Genomic DNA, 18707 nt, shown 5'->3' on the forward strand with positions numbered 1-18707 from the left:
TGCAATGGTAACACACAAGTGTGCAGTTTGAACATCATGGAAACTCTTTATTACACTTAAATAAATCATCACAGTATTGTAATTACAATTGCAATTAAAACAGAAGATTCAGATTGAAACTTTGAGAGTAAGAAATGGTTCGTCTGATTGGAGTTTCATTAATACATAGGCCTATATTGCTAATAAATTGTCAAAACTTGCCAACAAAGAGGAAAATTCACAAATTTAAGCTTTACACAATTCAAATGCAATTGAGTTTTATATCATTTTTGAACGACAAACACCGCGAATAATTTTTCATCACGGGGATAGATTTCAACTAGCGCCCCCCCCCCCCCCCGCCGCATAACTTCTACTTCCACTGAACATCGTCGTTCGAGTCTTGATTTTAAAAATACCACCAAGATGATCACAAGACATGAACTAAGTACAACTAGAATCCCTCGAAAATCAGGTGTAAAATCTTTCAGAGAACGTGTCAGAGTCTGCAGAGTGGAACCACACGCGACGCCAGGATCAATGTCAACACGTTATAAACCTGTCGACCAACATGGCCGCCGCCATTTTGAAATTTATGCAATGTGAACTCGATCGCGATCGTGATCGTACTCAGACAAAACTCATCATTGTACAATCATAATCAACCTCACCAGTCAACTCTTGTTTCTTTTGCGGTCCATTTCGTTGATCAAAGCATGGAATGTGATCAAAGGCCCTGCTAGTGCTACACCGCTACCTCTGTGAACACTTGTCCGCGATGTATACTGTCTTTGTTGGTCGTAGTAGTCGTTCTGGAATGAAAATTTGTGAACAACCCAGCCGATTCTTCTATTGTTTTAACGTTCCTCTCAACACTTCCGGACAACTTATCTGATGCATACCATACTTCACACCTTCCACTCTTTCACCAGGTTAAAAGTTACAGTGAGCGCTTATGTGTAGACAATGCATGCATCAGCTGGTAGCTACGCAGAGCGTATGAACTAAAGGATGGCGGGAATATTTTAAAGCGTAGCGGGGAGAATCAAAGCGTAGCGGGGGGGGGGGGGGGAGGCCAAAGCGTAGCGGGACCGCTATGGCCTGGGGATAACACTGAGTTTTGTGGTTTTATCAATATAGTAACATTTAAACTGTTCATGCAGTCACTGATCATGTGCCCCAAAGAATTTTCTTTCTCTTCAGCCGTTTTGGTTTGGTGTTATAGTACTCAGTATGTAGTTTGCCACAGCCGCCGGCCTCAAACCAGGAAAAAAAAAGGGTGACGCGCTGTTGTTCAAGTGACGCGCGCGCTGACCAGAAACATTTCATTTTTTTTTTTTGGCCTTAGAGTGCTTTTAGTGACATGGTCGTGTCAAACAAGATCCAGATCACGGTCTTTTCGCGTGATCACCAAGGGGGGGTAGCGGCGTCACATGATACGCGTACGGCCGATCGCCGCGCCGAGCAAGTAAGCTTAAATTGGAATGACCTGCCAGGCTGTCTGATTAGGAGTACTTGAGTATAACTGTTTTCGTGCCAAATATGGAAAATAAAAATTACAAGAAGGATGACAGTCGATGTCACGTCCTCATTCATCCATCATCTCCCCACCTCTGGAAACATTTGCGGCAGGAAGATTACCGTATCCACAGGCGCTCTTTCGTCAATGCAACCTAAGGTTGCAGTAGCGGACAGATCGAGTACGGGATGATGGATAATGGATAATGGATCGATCTAGCAGACTACCGAGCGAATGGGCCCCTGTGCCCGTATCTACACGATCGTGAAGACGGCGATTCAGAATCATGCAACTCAACAATGCGGCGGCAAGCTTTCATTGTTTTTCTTCATTCCAAACATGTACAGTATACTCACACACATCACCTTTTGGGGAAGCCTAATTCACGTGCCGCGTGCCACATGCCGCGTGCCAGAAGTAGATGCATTTTCACTCCAATTTAATTTATTGATTCATTTTCATGAATAAATCAACATTCGGGCTTCAACGCCGCCTTCTAAATGCATGAACTGGGGACCAGCGAATGACCAGCGAATTCTGTGCATATGCGGAAAGGGACTCGAGACAAATTAGGGATGGACCATTAGACCTTGGGAGGGGGGGTGGTCACAATGAAATTGTGAAAATTTTGTTTTTACTATTGTAAATTTCTGAAATTTTTTTTTTCCAATTGAGATAAGCTGTGCAAATTTTTTTTTTCAGAGTAAATTTTCAGATTTATAATTTTTTTTTAGTTCGTCGCTGTCTGAAGATAAAGAGGGCAAACCAAGCACCACAAGCGGCCACGCAAGCGGTCATGGGGGGGAGGTCAGGAGGGGGTGTCCCCCTGCTGCCGTTGGAGCTTTTGAAAAATAGAGATTAAAATGGTGTTATTTGGTGGCACTTGGGGAGTATTTTTGCGGGGGGGGGGTGGTCAGGAGGGGTGTCCCCCTCCTGCCGTTGGAGCTTTTGAAAAATAGAGATTAAAATGGTGTTATTTGGTGGCACTTTGGGAGCATTTTTTTCGGATTAGACATCTTCCTCTGAAACATGGTCTTCTTGCTCCTCAGTAACTTCCTGAAGTTTTGAAAATTGACTATTTTGGTTTCCTGGCTTCCCTTTCTACTGCGTGGTGAATGCCTACATTCACCCCACCAAACATCATGCATATCTCATGATTTACGATTGATTTTGACAAGCTGAGAAGCTAAAATAAGCTAAATAATATGGTTAAATTTGCATATTTGTGTTTTTAGAGCATTTGTTGCCCTTTTTGATCAAAACATCTATTCTCTGTAGCAGCATGTCCAAATTGATTGGATGTGTATAGATGTGTTGAAATTTCAATATTTGTCTTTTAGGGCAATTTATGCCATTTATGGTCAAAAAATCTGTATTCTCTGAAAGGGCTTGTCCAATTTCTTTGAAATTTTCTACACAAAAACGATTATTCATGCAGATTTATTCAGTATTTGCTATCGAGAAACTTTCAAAGTTCAACCCTTTTGTGTGTTTTTGTGTTGGGATTTGTTGGATAGATGGCATTCTACGTAGTGTATTGTTGAATGTTAAAACATGTGTTGCTGTTGTTTTTTGAGGCTGTTTTTTGAGAAAAAAGAATTGAAAATGCCTTTTTAAAAGCAAAATAATACATAATGACTTAATTTGTTGTTTTATCATTATTGACGTGTTTCTACTTGTTCACCCATTCTTGCATTCATCATTGCAATAAATGCTGTGAAAAAAATGAAACTGATGTGGCCTGCATCTGTTTACCTTGATCTTAAAAAGGCAAATACAACTTTCTGTCTTGACAACCATAACATAGTTTCAATGTTTTACCTAGTGTACCTGCTTGGTTTGTACGCAGGAAACAAGTAGAAAACAGGCTCTATAATTTCATAATTTTCAAGTGATCAGAATACAAAAGTCCTGAAAAGATAAGATAATCACAACTTCCAGTATAAGGGATACAGTCACTCTAAATGTATAAATTAAAATTTAAAATGTGCCTGGAGGATGTACTAAAAATACAGAAAGTTGCTTTCTGTCGGTAAAATCTAAAAAAATTCAAAATTTTAAAGACTTTTGCAGATTTTTTTTACGCCTTTGTCTTCTTATTTATTTTTTTTTTATTTTGCAAACTAGTTTGAAGATTTTTTTTTCCTAACTTTCTGCTCTGAAATTTTTTTTTTCTGTTTTTGACCACCCCTCCCAAGATCTAATGGTCCGTCCCTTATAGGGAGGGAGAGCCAGTATTTTCAAAATCACACTGCGCGTAAATTTGTACCATTAAAAATTGATCAATCAAAATCTGTACATTGATTTTTTAGACCATATGGTAAGGTTGCCAAAGGCGGGAAAATAGAGAAAAACTAAATTATCAGCCAATAGTATTTCACTTTGGCTTTTCGGCATCGACTTTGAGTGTGAATTGCTTCCGACCTAGCGCGCGTGGACGGATAGCGTATCCTGTATGTCTCCATCTGTAGCCAACTTTTTACCTACACGCTGTGTTATTAGCGTAACATTGTTGTTCCACATTACTTCAATTTACTTTCTGGTATTGAAAACAATGACTGACACCCTTTCCCAAATATAACTGTGATTCACCATCAGTTTGTCACAAAGATCGCGAAGGTTTTGCGACAAAATGCACAATTGTGCCGGTCTTTACATGCCAAAAAGTTTGAATACAATGAGAACACGGCCGGTCGCAAACTTTTCCGCTCTGCGACAACTCGGCTCCAAGACGAAGTCGGCTCTGTGTGTAGAAGTGTCGAAATTGGTCAAACTCTAAAGACTTTATTCCATCTGATTAATTTCTATCTCGACTTTTGTGAGTTTGGCGTAACAAACGTAGTGTTGAGATGGATATAGGGTTGTTCACAGTTTACGTGACTGTTCTCTAATTAATATGCAAAAATAAATATTTGTCCGCATTTTTTAGATTACGCTTTGAAAATTACGCGTGTAAAAATGACGAAAATACATCCTAGTACACGACTACTAGTGTAACAATGAATACTAAAAGGCATATTCACGACTCAGAGTACAAGCTGTAAAAACGGCCATGTATGCAACAACATTGATAAAATTTGTCCGCATTTCAAGCTGCGTGTCCGATGTCGCGCGCGTACAGCTATATTTAATATTACAAACCTGTAACCATGAACAGCGCTATTGTGGTGTTGCCTGAATATACTCTGGGCATGTATAAACTAACGCAATTCCTAGATTCCGTTGTGTGCTTGTGTCAGATTCCGTCGAATACTCTTTTTTAATTAGGCTCTCCCTCCCTCCCTCCGTATAATTTCTCACGAGTCCCTGGCACGCGGCATGCGCACGTGAATTAGGCTTACCCTCACCTTTTGCAGTATTTGTTTGCTCTGAAAATGCACGGAACATGGATTGACTGCACCATTTGTCTCCTGCTCCAATAAATGATAGTTCTGTCACGGGTTGACAACATGCAATGCATGTGTTTTACTCATTGAACGCCGAAACACTCAGGCGCGGGATCGCTCCACTTTTATAAAATAAAAACAACCGTGAAAAGTTCAAACTATGGGAACGAACTAAATTAACGGGGGGGGGGGGGGGCTGGAAGAGAAAATATGTGATGCATATATTTTTTACAGGCCCCCTAACATCAGCAAAAACTTTAGTGGCCCCCCCCCCTCCATCACCGGCAACAAAATTTTTGTGCCCCCCTCCCCAAAAAAGAAAGATTACATAGGTACAAAGTTATACACATATATATAATCCTTATAACTTTTAATATATGCTTTAGTGAAAACAACATTCTTGCATTCTTGAAATAAATAATAAACAAATAAATATATAAATAATAAACAAACAAAATAACATATGTTCAAGCTTTACTACTTGTAACACCTACAGCTATACCTTTCAGTATTGTGTTGTGCTATTTTAATCTCAAAGAATGATGAAATTACCAAATACCTTTAAACAATATATCTACAGGTTCATTCAGTGCTGTTATAGTTGTTATAGTTGAAGCATTGATTTAGACATGAATTATTTTTAATGATGACAGTGTTCACTGCACATCTTCAAGTTAGTCTAACAAGCTCAAGTCAATTTTCAATAATAATTGCTCATTTACACATAACAACTGCATTGTGAGGTTTAAGACTTGGTATTTCATCATGCTACAAGAAGTTTAACAAGGAACTCCAGCTTCAACAAGGAACAGAAATGCTGAAAAATATTCTCTGTCTGTCATGGTGTAAAAAATTTTGGTGGCCCACCCCTTACCTTCCCTGGAATTTTCATGGCCCACCCCAAGAACACTCTTTTTTTTCGTGCCCCCCTTTTCTCTTCCGCCCCCTGCCGTTAATTGTGCTCGGTCCCTAAGACTGATACTGTCTTATTTAATACACAGAAATGAAACTTGGCCTAATTACCGTGCACGAAAACGACAATTCTCCGCAATGTATAAAATTTCTCTCTACTGTTTGAAATTTCTCTCTACTGTCTGAAATTTCTCTCTAGGGCCTACTGTTTAAAATAAATTAAAAATTTCTCTCTATTGTTGAAATTTCTCTCTACTGTTTGAAATTTCTCTGCCGTTTGAAATTTCGCTCTACTGTTAAAAAATTCCCTACTGTTTAAAATGTTATGTCAATTGTGACACGGATAACCCTAAGCTTGAAAACTATCTCTGAGCAGCTAAAATTGACTCTATAGCAGAAATTCCGTTTGAAAGCCACACCAGAAACAACATGACTCAACAGAAAAACCTGCTCTGAATAATCTGTCCAAAAACAAACAAATCACAATCAAGCTCTTCGATAAAGGAAAAGGCATAGCAATTGTGAACATCAAAGAAAGTATACTAATAGACGGAAATTTTAAACAGAGGAGAGAAATTTCAAACAGTAGAAAGAAATTTCAAACAGTATAGAGAAATTTCAAATAGTAGACAACTTTTAAACAGTAGACACATTTTAAACAGTAGAGAGAAATTTCAAACAGTAGAGAGAAATTTTAAACAGTGTGGAGAATTGTCTGAGTTGCAAACTTTTTATAGACTCCCCTCTCGCTACGTATCGAAGTGTTGCGAGTGTAGCGAAGGCTGGGAAAAGAAGTGTAATGACAGCATATTTAAGTTGGGACTATTTTTACGTATAGTGCCTCGTATGCAATCATGGGATTTTTCCATCGATTGATGTATCGTAAATAATTATTCTTTTCACAAGGGAAAGTGTCGTCGGAACTTTGTTTATAGGTTGCCAGGGACCAATAATTAAATTACAATCTGATTTGTACTAGCCTTCCCAAAAGTTGCAAATCATGCTTTATATATATATAATAATTTCAAGTTCACTTTTTGGAAAGCTTGAGCAAAAGTTCAACTTCAAGTCTTTCGATAGATCTTTGTGTCAGTGATGATAGTCGATGGTCTGTGATATTAAATTCACCATATTGACATAATTTGACAGAAGTTGGCCGTATCGAAATAGCGTTTTTAAACGTTGTTTCTTGCAAGCGTACAAACTAATTGTGCTGTTTCACCGTGATTACATCTTTTTTCGAGAAAGATGGGGTGTCCGTTTGTGATTCAAAATAGACGCAGGTTAAGGGGTCTTCAACTAACTAAAACTTGGGACTTCACTGCGAAGATTATCATACGCTGACAAGCGGAACTTCAGTTGGTCGGACCATACGTCGGCATAAAGTACGTTAAAACAACGGCAAGATTAGAAGTTGCCTCCACGGAGAGAGGTCAGGCAGTGTCAAAAGTTTGTTATATTTACAAATATACGGTATCAGTAACAAGATTAATACAGAAAACAACCGTTTTTTGTATGGGCTGAGCTGGATACGGTCCAGTGGGTATCGGGTCAAGAGGGTCGGACCAGACCCGGAAACGGACTCGTAGAAACTGGTAGGTAGCATCGTTTCATGTCTCTTGAAGTAGCTAGTCTCTATGCTTACATGGAAAATCATGTCTTGAAAGTTTGAACAGAGCGGCACAACATTCGCATGAGTGAATGAGATTACAGAGCGACTGTGCTGTTTATATAAAAGTACATTGAGCACGATGTAAACCGTTGCGTTTCACGGTTTCTGATTCATTATCGTGTACATAATTACATATAAGCGATACATGTAATATATAACATACAATTACAATAGTTAGAACGCGTCAACCGCTATGTTTCAGTGGATTCACACACAAACACGCACACCTATCAACAGGTATGCAAAAGTTGTTCCTTCATAGCTGGATGTGAGCAGTGTTTAAAAGTACATCGCTAGAACAAATGAGAAACTTGGTTTGTAAAATATGTAGCCTAGATTCTATTCGTCCACTTGCCTCCGGGAGTGGGTCGGAGGTACGGAGGCAAGCGGACGAATAGAATCTAGGCTATAAAATATGTGACATGATGATGTATGTGACGTGTGATAAGCTGCAGAAATGTGGACCTCTTGTCCCGTCGTCTGCAAAAGGGATTTAGTTACGGGTTGTCTGTCGTCACTTACCAGGAATTTCGTACATTATACAGTATTTGTTTGACTTGACGTAGATGTGTATCACCAGTACAGTTCAGTTCAAATAAAGGGAATACAGTGGATATCTGTCTCAAATACAACGCCCCTCTCAAGACTCGAGAAACGTGCTGGCAGTGGTACGTTTCTCGGAACTTTCCTGAACAGCATTGTGCACAGTATGTACAGGCAACACTCCATTTCTAGTAGCTTGCAAAATATCAAGTGAGGCGCATGCTCCACTGTCAAAATAGTTCATAAATATTTATTTATCCTTCCCAGAAATCCTGCATTGTCACAAATTTATAACAATATTGCCTTAATTTAACATTCAGAGCAAAACATAACGTTAGTTTAAAAGTATATGAAGCACAGATTAGTACATTTTAGTTTTGAAATCATTTTGTTCATCTTTCCCTCATTTTACATCCAACACTATTTAAACACTGATGAGTAATACTGAATGATGGTACCTATCATCTAGTGTGGTTAAAATATTATTGTCAATAAATCTGATAAAACTATCGACCAAAAAAAAAAGAAGGAAAATGTGTAAATGTAATGAATACATGAAATAAAAGAAGGGGAATTATTTCCACTGGATTAAGCTCTGATGAACATTGCAGTATTAGTGTACACAAAGTATCATTGTTGGTAGGTCTAATATTGTGTATTGCAAAATACTTTAAGAGAGAGAACATAAAGATTTACTCATTTACTGTGAGAAAAATTATTACAGTAAAGTATCATGAAAAGTTAAATTCCCAATAGCTGTGAATGTTATCCATTATTTTCATGACTTTATTTTCAAACCAAAGTGTTTGTTGTGTAAATGTGCTAACTGAAGGACATGTATAGAATCTCACTGCATGCTGATTTGGCCCATGCCTACGCGTTTTAATAGGTTTGAAACGGGTGCTGTACTCATAAAATGGTGCCCCACAGGAAAGTACAAAAAATGCAGTATTTCCTGCACATACAAATCGTGATCATAAAGAACACAAGCATGATGCCATTTACTTGAATGCACAACACACGATAGCCAACATTTTGTTGTTATAATTTTTATTTTCTCTGTCATTTGATTAGTTTTTTAAAACGGTGGGAAATCTAAAACGGTGTTAAAATGTCTGACTTTATATGCCACTTTCAACACTTAATATGACAGTGTTATGCACGTTTTCAGTCTTTATGGGTCTTATTCAAAGCTCTTTGAAACTGAGGATATTTTGAGATCGGTTTATTACACACTCTTAGCTATTGGGGCTTTAAAGCTACTGCACACAAGATGAAGGTTGTGAGGTTTTGCTCTTTTCTGCGAATCGGTACATTAAAATGCATACTTTATTAATGGAACATTTTGACTGTTCTTTCCATAATCAAGAATGAAAATCACGGATATCTGTGCGTAACTTTTGACTAGGTGCTGTGTGATAATAAAAGCTGATCCAGGACCAATGCAATTCCTTCATTTCAGTCGAGATTCCCTCCCTCCCCCTTGAAAAAATCTTATGCAGGGTGGGGGGAATTTATAACGTCAGCATGATGCCATAATGTTTTAGTAGAAATGTTTTTATACTGATTGATAGTGATGCTCAAAATGTCAATTGTTCACACATGTCATTTTACTGCTCCACTCATTGTACTGGTACAATGTTATGTGTACGCATCAATTTTACATAATCCAAAGATAAAGCTGTGACACTGTTTCGTTTCGCAACTGATTTGCAGTCACTCCCCGACCAGTTCTGCATTTTCTTCCAATATTACCATGTGGCCTGATTTCAGGTAACAACATTAAAATCCGTATGTTACTTTGATGCATGCAAAACAAACTTAGTCCTTATACCCTCTCCCACCTAAACAAAGGCATTTCATTGTCTGTGTGTCAGCTGCGTTAGTCTATCACTAAGTAAATTTTTCAGTATGTAAATTTCTACCATTCTGTGTATTAACTCTTTTGGAGAAATGTTTTTTATTTTTATGAAAGCAATTGAGACAGTTGAAATCTGTATTGCCTGAGATGAAGGGGTTTTAAACCACCCATACAAGATGTTAACCAACAGACAATATAAAGTATTGGTCCAGGGGGTCCATAAATCTAAACTAATTCACAATATGGCTGACAAAACACAATTTTCCAAAAGAGTAAATATATACTTAATATAGTGTTTACGTCAAGTGTATAAATGTACATAGTTTTGTCTAAATGTATGTAAATGTGATGGTTATAGTTCAATATCAAAGGTGCACCATATTCATTTACCAGTAGAGTACCTCAGATTATGCACTGTATATTTGGAAATTCAGGTACTGTAAATGTTTCATGAACCATGGTAACATTTCTAATGCATGCTTACATCTATATGGTGAAACCATAGTTACGTTGTACCGGGACTTTGTCATTGTAGTAGCATTTGGATTTACCGATATGAATATACAGAATGAAAATATGGAACTTTATCACAGCAGATGACTTTACTGTTTAAATAGTTTCGGATTATGCATGGATTTCTTCTGCTTAAAATAAAATGTTGTCTTTTTTGCATTAGAAATTACCACTGTGAGTTTATTGTCACAGTTCCTGTATGTTACATATGCCAGCACATCAAATATATCTGTATTTTAACTCGAGGGAGATTGACACCATGAAAAGAAACGAGACTAATGAATACTGATGGTAACCTTGGGTGGAGGTGTCATCGTAATTGCCATGGCTTGATTTGAGTATTATCAATTATCACAATGGTCATTTCATTGTTCATCTTCTGAATAGATAGAATTGACTTGCAAAGATGTGGTAGATAGGACTGTAGACCAAAGCAAAGATCCCCTGGTGAACAAAAATGAGAGAGAGAGAGAGAGAGAGAGAGAGAGAGAGAGAGAGAGAGAGAGAGAGAGAGAGAGAGAGTTAATTAAAAGAAGATGGAATATTGGATTTATTGTACTGGGTTAAATTCAGATTTCAAGTTTGACACTCACAATATCGGAGAGTAATGACAACTTTATTTGTCTATATCATCAATCAACAATTTTACCCAAATTTATGAGCAAAGAAAACTTAAAAATCAAAAACAAAACAAAGCAACTCCTAAAACAAAACAAAACAAAACAAAGCAAAAAACCGTATAATTCTCAAATGCAGTTTGGTATGTTATAGGTGATGGAAGTATGACAAGGCCTGCGTACAATGATGGTTCAGTGGTATTTAAAATTTGTTCCATTCAATAGAGATGTGTACATTAATTGTGTATTTGAAATGTGTATTTGTTTGAAATATCCTGAAATATGGTCTTTTATTGGGAAGAAGTTCACTTTGAAATTCCGATGTTGGTCTGATTATTTCAGTTAATATCTGTATTTGGTAAACCCGAGGGGTCAAAGATAGCATTGCTCACCAGTGTATCAATGAAAATATGAAGAAGAAAAGTCACAATATATCTTACCACAGTTTCTATAGCGATTATGTTGATATTGAAAATTAGACTAAACAAACTAGGATAATATATCAAATCAGTAATAGCTGCCAGATGAAGTCAATTATGATGACTATAATATGTAACATTAAACATTATTTGAAAATGTTGTAATTTAAAACTCTTATTTAGGTTAGAAGAAATCCAACGTGGCTATTAAAACAGAAGGGAAGAACCAAAATTTTGTGGGGAAGGGAACTTGACGAGAAAAACTTTGATTAAAAAAAACTTGATTCTGTGACTTTTGGTCCCCATTATGATTGTTTTTGTATATAAAATATACCCCTTTGCTGAGACTAGAAGGAAGTGTGTCAAAAGTCAGGGTATAGATGACAGATTTGATAGAAATCAATAGGAATGTGTGTTGCTGGACTTTATCATGACCGGTCTGTTTAGCAACCACTGATTGTGTTTGTAAGCATTCAAAATGATGTCAGCTTTCAATTTATTCTCAGTGAAATATTGGGAGCAGCATGACAGCTTTGAGGCAGAAGTTACCCATGCTTTACCATGGTTTTAAGGCCCCATTAGCTGTATCGTTTTGCTATTTTTTTTATCAGATTATATGAAATCAAATGCTCCTCATGTAATTGCTTACAGAAGTTTGACCACAGAATATTGTTCAAACATTGACAAACAAACAAACTTAGATTTTAACAACAAAATAGATTTTGAGTTGCAACTCAAATATGGCCGCCTCATTATATATGTGTAAGCACCTGAATTTAATCAACCGAATCCAGGGCCACAGATTGGAAAATGAAAACAATATGGCTTACATGTAATAACAGAAATGCAAAACGTGAATGGTATGTCCTTTGGTAGCACTAAATGCAAAACGATAAAACTAAATAGAGCTTTAATGTGTTCTAGACAACTACCGGTAGTGTAAATTTCCGGATAACATAGTTACCTACCAAATGTATTGAGCCAGGTCTGTTGTCATGTAATCAATCAACGCATTATCAACCATTTGATTTGATCATTGATTAGAATGCATTTCAATAATGTGTTCAACATTCATGTATGGCATGTATGTATGCACAAGAAAAATTTGGAATTCAGAAAGCATTTAAATCATGCCCACAAATAGCACTAAAGGACAAAGAAAAAATGTTTTTGATTTTAACAGTGAAGAGTACTGTGACCTTGTATTTATTGATCATTGAGTCGTGTTAACATTTCCGCTGGCTTGTGTTGATTGGAACTTCAAGAATTTTTATATTTCTCTTTGAAACATTTCTCATGACCTGATGTGACCTCTTGATCTATATTTACATACACTTGAAGGAGGTGGCAAAGATCACTTGTAAATGTGTACAGTCTTAAAGTAAATAAGCCATTTTTATAGCAAGCTGAAGAAACTTTTAGGGTAATTATTTCCATATTTTTGCTTGATCTCAGAAACAACCTGGTGTGTTGTTAGTGAAGAAGTGGCAGAGGGAATCGCAGAAATGTGTTCTTCTCATTACAACCCGTTTCAGAATTTGGCGTGATTCTTTATTTTGGTATTGTGAATCCTGCAAAGTGTAATATCTAACCTATACTTTACAGGCAGGGTGCTGTCTCAAAGTTCAATATCATATCCTTAGTATGTTAAGGTAGTATGAACCTTGAAAGTGAAAAACTTAAACTTTTTATCAAACTTTCCTAAATGAAACTTTTCAATCATTCTCTTACCAAATCAAGAAAAAATACCGGAGTCACTTTGCAAAGTTTGGTTTCAGAGGAACGAATTACCTAACGTTCATTGATATTTGAAATTCAAAATGGCTGCCATCCCTGTTGCTATGGGGCAAAATAAAATTGATTTTTAGCTCCCATTTGCCATACATATATGGCAATTGGGAGGTTATATGGTTGAAAAAAGTCTGTATGTGAGATGTCTGTCTGTATGTATGTATGTATGTATGTATGTATGGATGTCTGTCCGTCCAACGCAAAAACTCCAAAACTGCTGCACGTATAAAGCTGATTTTTGGTGTAGTGATGCCATATATGGTCTAGATGTGCCGTTGTTAAAATGAACTTGTTAGTCTCATGGATATGCAAATGAGGTAGAAAAAAGGGCGAAAATGGTCAAAAATCAATAACTCAGGAACTACTCTCTGATCATTGTCATATTTGGTTTTTAGGTACCTTAGGCGCCAATCATTCAGCCATATTGATTTGACGTCGATATTTGCTGCTTGATATTTTTAATGAATTTTTTCTCTATTTTTTTTGCCATTTCAGTATTAAATTGTTTCCGCTGAAACCAATGGTCTGTTCGCTTTAAAATGTGGTTTGCAGGTTTCTTGTGATGACCCAAAATAAGACTCATCGAAATTATGGGAAAATTTGCATATTTGTATTTTTGGGCAATTTTGCCATTTTTGGTCAAAAAAATCTTCTTTGAAACTGTGTATGCCATTACTTTCTAATTGGGTGTGCAGGTTCCTAGGAGTGACCTGAAGATGACTCGGTGAATTAAAGGCGAAATTAGCAAATTTGTGGTACTTTTTGCCATGCTTTCAAATTTGGTACACAGGTGAAATGTAGTAGGTCATTCATTTAAAGTCAAGTACTGCCTGTGTGAATGAGCAGATTATGATTGTGCTGTTCCAGGCTGAGATGTTATTTATAGGAATGATGCAATGTTAGACGGTAATTGATATTTAACTGAATTTGACTTACATTGTATGTAACTCTTGTACTGTATAAACCCTATCAATTCACCCAGAAAAAAATAATTAATATGATTTTAAATAATTCAATTAATTAGGAAATCAACAAAGCCTAAATAATTTTAGTGTAGAATTATTAGAAAGTTCAACATTTTTGACAGTTCATAGTGAAATGTTTACCATTTTGGATGATTAAAACATGTAAAGGCAACTTTCCTGAATCCCAACTTTGACATATTCTGTACCGTCATGTATTGTTCTCTGTATGTTATCTAAAAGAAATTGCTCATAATAGTTTATCATGATAGGTTGGCCAGATAAAGAGAGATAGAGAAAGTTCTGATTTCCAGTTGTGGTCAACTTGATAAGGATTAAATAAAATTACATTACGAGGAAAAAAATAGAGTGGTCAATTAAAAGAGTGGTCAAAGTGATAGGGTTTTTATGGTAAAGCTGGGCTATAAGATTCCTCATGTTCTATTTATAGCAATTATGCAATCTGTGTAAACAGTGCAATGAAAGAGGTACATGATTCCCTATAATGCTTTTGATGACCTTGAACTTCTTAAGTTGCAAACATTTGTCTTTTCAGTGTGCTTTCTCTGAGTACGTACAGTCTCAACTTATTCAACAGAACTTACTTGCAATGTTAATTTGAGAGTTAAAATGTGCTTGTTTAATAGGATGAAAATACTGATAAAGATAGCAAGCTGAAGATTCTTTATAACCTGACAGATATGCTGGTTTTTTTGACATAATCTTGATAAGCAAGGCATGTTTACTTTAATTAGAATGTAATTAACTCTTGTTCATATTGTTATAAGCAGTAGTACCGGGTATCAAGTTGAACAAGCTGATATTGATAGGTTGGGCGGCTGTTGGAGGTTAAAAGCTGTAAAAATGTATGTATGTATGTATGTATGTATGCATGTCTATCTGTCTGTCTGTCTGTCTGTCTGTATGTATGTATGCATGCATGCATGCATGCATGTATGTATGTATGTATGTATGTTAGTATGTGCGGATGTATGTCCATCCACATTAAAAACTCCTAAACCGCAGCACCTACCATCTCAGTATTTGGTGGACAGGTGCACCCAGGGGTGAAGATGTGAATTTGTTCAAATGAATATGCCAAAGTCAAAAATATGCAAATGTGGGGGAAAAAAAGGAAAAATCCTGCAAATTGCTAAAACTCTGTAACCACTGACCAGATTTGGTTGAAACTTGGTATGCAGGCTCTTTATAGTGACTTTAGTTACATTTCTTCAAATTGTGGTGAAATGTTGAAAGTTGTATTTTTGGGGCGATTTTCACATTTTGGGTCAAAAAATCTTAATTGCCTTGAAAACTTGTATGTATTATCCCAGGGTTTGCCTTTGTCAGATTCGTTCAAATTGTGGTGAAATTTTCATATTTGTATTTTTGGGGCAATTTTTCCCATTTTTTGTCAAAAAATCATTTTCTCCCAAAGTATTTGTTGGATTGCTTTAAAACATGGTAGTCTTGATCCTAGGGTTGTTTTCTGTCAGATATGTAAAAGTCATTATGGATGGAGCATTTCATATTGCTGGGGACTTACAATGGAATTTTCTTAGTAATCAACCTGTAAGAATGCAATGTCATGTGTGTACTAGTACTTAGTATTTCTGTAAAATGGGAGCACAGTGTCATTGACACTATTTTTGAAAAACTGAGACAGTGAAAAATTGTCTTAATCCAAAAGCTTAAAATGATCCCTCAAAACCAGTAGACCAGAAAAGTATTAAAAAAGAGAGTTGGAATATCTGTTACTGCAGCAAATTCTACTATTAAATACACATTTCAATGTGTGACAGCTATGCGTTAGCCTCTGAGTGGTTGACCAGATTAGGAAACTACCCTGGTCTGACTTCTGTTTACTTTACTGTATTTTTAAGCCAGTGTCAAGTGTGCCATTATGTATTTGAAAACACGGAAACATTGCAATGCAAATAAAGAATATGTTATTTCACAGATAGATTGATAAATAGAAGTATTTATTTCCTTTAGGATTGTTGTGGCAGGGAATTGTTAATAGCACTGATCGCAAATGATGTCACATTTTCTCTTATTAATATGCATAAAATTAATATTTGTCCGCATTTTCAGCATAAACGACAAAAAGATAACCTGATAGTGTTACAATTGCTACAAAAAGTCAAACTGATTTGTATGAATTTATGGTTTTGACGACAAGCTACATCAACAGCCGGGCATTCAACAACAAAGTTTGTCCGAATTTTAGGCAGTGTTGTCCGAAAGTCGCGCGCGTTCAGCTATATTTAGTAACAAACCTGAAATCGCGATCAACGCTGTTCAGGATACTACATTGACTAGTATTGCCAACTCTTGTCATACAGGATTCAGGAATCCAATTCCATGCATCCTATCATATGTCAGAACTCTATTGACTTGTTTCTTTCGTTTTGAAATCTCTTGTTCAAAACTTCCTTGGCTTTGAAATTGGAGGAAACGAATTATGATCCCAAATTAAAGATACAAATACATTCCATGAAGTCGCTAATATTTCTGTAAATTATTATGCAGTGGTCAGTTGAACCTGGAAAACTTTAAACACTGTTCTGAACAATAAGAGAAATTTAAAATGAAAACTTAAAGATCTTTGCCAATTGTAAAGTATAACAGTATTTTAGGCCAAGAAAAATAAAAAGTGTTTCTTATCCTAGACATATTGCGAAAAATGATGCAGTGATGCTGTTTTTTTTCCTTCTCAATTTTTTTTATTTTTCAACCAACAAGAATGCACAAAATAATGAAAACAACATTGCAATGCAAGCAGAGATAAGTGCACAGCAGTGTTGCCTTAGTATTTTTGTATATCAACAGTTCTGCGGTTTGACTTTAGCGGCAATGCACAGTTTTAACAACTTAATATAACAGTGAAATACCGGTATGTGTACAGTTCTGAATGGAATGTTAGTGTCAGTTATTTTGTTTACAGTTCTGTTTTATACAGCACTGTGTTATGCACTATCATCCCGTATTTTTTCGTTCATTTATTTTTTCATTTTATTTCCTCATGAGCAGAAAAAAAAATTGATGCATCAGGTCTGAATTGCACATGCGAGGATGAGAAACAAACTTTTTATTTTCTTGGCCTTATTTTGGACATTGTGAAACCACAGTGTTTCTTAACTTTATATTTCATTTGAAAATGGTTCAGGATGCAAATGCTTGGACTGATTTTCATTCAAGCTGAATGCAAGGAAAACTAAACAAAACAAAATCTTTCATTTCTATTCTTGTTTTCGAAACACATGACACTACAAGCTCTGTCATCTGACATGTTGAACTCCAAACAGACATTCCTTTGATTGAACTATGGAAGTACAACAAAGCTAAACTTAGTGGTGAAACACCTAGTTGTTGTGTGAAACATTTGAGATCACACAGTTCATAGGTTGTGACCTTTTGGGATATTTTCTCACCAGATGTTTCCTTGATTCAGCTTTAACTCTCATCACGCATGAAATTTTCCCAGTAAGTGAAGCACTGCTGTGGCATGAATGTAATACACCTGTATATGCTATTGTACCAGGTAACAGTTGTGTTTTGGTAAGTGATATTGTCTCATGTTTTGGTCTTTCTTCACTGTAGATAGAGAGGTTACAGATACAAGCAGATGTCAACAGCTAGAGACTATACTGAAATTTTATTTCATGTAACTGTCCCAGTTCATAATCATCATGACATTTTGTTTCATGTATAACTTGTCCCAGGACATAATTTTGAACATTTCTAATCATATCACATCATGAGATGATATATATATACAATGAAAACTACCGGTATGTGCAAATATGAGTTTTTGATATTGTGTAATTAAGGTAGTATGTGCCTCGAAAGTGAAAGACTTAAACTTTTGCTCTAACTTTCCTCAATGAATTTTCAATCATTCTCTTACCAAATTAAGAATAAAATCAGTGGTCACAGGGGAAGTTAGAGACACAAATTACACAATTATTTTGAAATTCATAATGGCAGCCTTCCCTATGTTAACTCTATAGGAAAAAATAAAATTTCTGAGTTTCAAGAAACCGAGGCAGAAAATTTTTCTAAATCCAAGAGCTGCTTTATAATGAGCCCCTACAAGTGATAGATCAGAAAAAAATTGTAAAAATTTGAGTCCGGATATCTGTTCCAGAGGTTCATTGTACCTTAAACTGAGGATGAATGAATTTTTCATCTTGATGGTATGATGGAATTATAAGCGGCAATACTTTGACTGTTTTTATAATGCAACATTGTGTCACTGATGGCTGTTATCATTTGGTAACTTTTTTATTGTACTCAATCTAAACACAATTTGTGATGGAAAGTGAGCGTTGAAGATACAAATGGCGCTTTGAAAGAGCGGATTGCTCGATCTATGCATTGGGAAAGCAATGATCTGTTGTGTAATGTGTAAAGGTCTCGCACTATACATGTAACAGTTTCTTTGAGCCATAAATTACATCAAATAAATCCCATAAATTCATGACCATTGCAGGAAAAAGCATAAAGGAAATTTATCATCCCCTATAACTG

At 36.2% G+C, this 18707-nt stretch overlaps 1 protein-coding gene across 1 annotated transcript in view; it reads left to right on the plus strand.

Moving 5' to 3' along the window:
* The first annotated feature begins 7101 nt into the window (after positions 1-7101).
* Positions 7102-18707, plus strand: part of LOC139115204 (enolase-phosphatase E1-like) — a 47778-nt gene continuing 36172 nt past the window's right edge. The window contains exon 1 of the mRNA XM_070677154.1: positions 7102-7391. The gene's annotated coding sequence lies outside the window, so the exon portion shown is untranslated. The remainder of the gene's footprint in view (positions 7392-18707) is intronic.

Source organism: Ptychodera flava, chromosome 17 (assembly GCF_041260155.1).
Source record: "Ptychodera flava strain L36383 chromosome 17, AS_Pfla_20210202, whole genome shotgun sequence".
Classification (NCBI taxonomy): domain Eukaryota; kingdom Metazoa; phylum Hemichordata; class Enteropneusta; family Ptychoderidae; genus Ptychodera; species Ptychodera flava.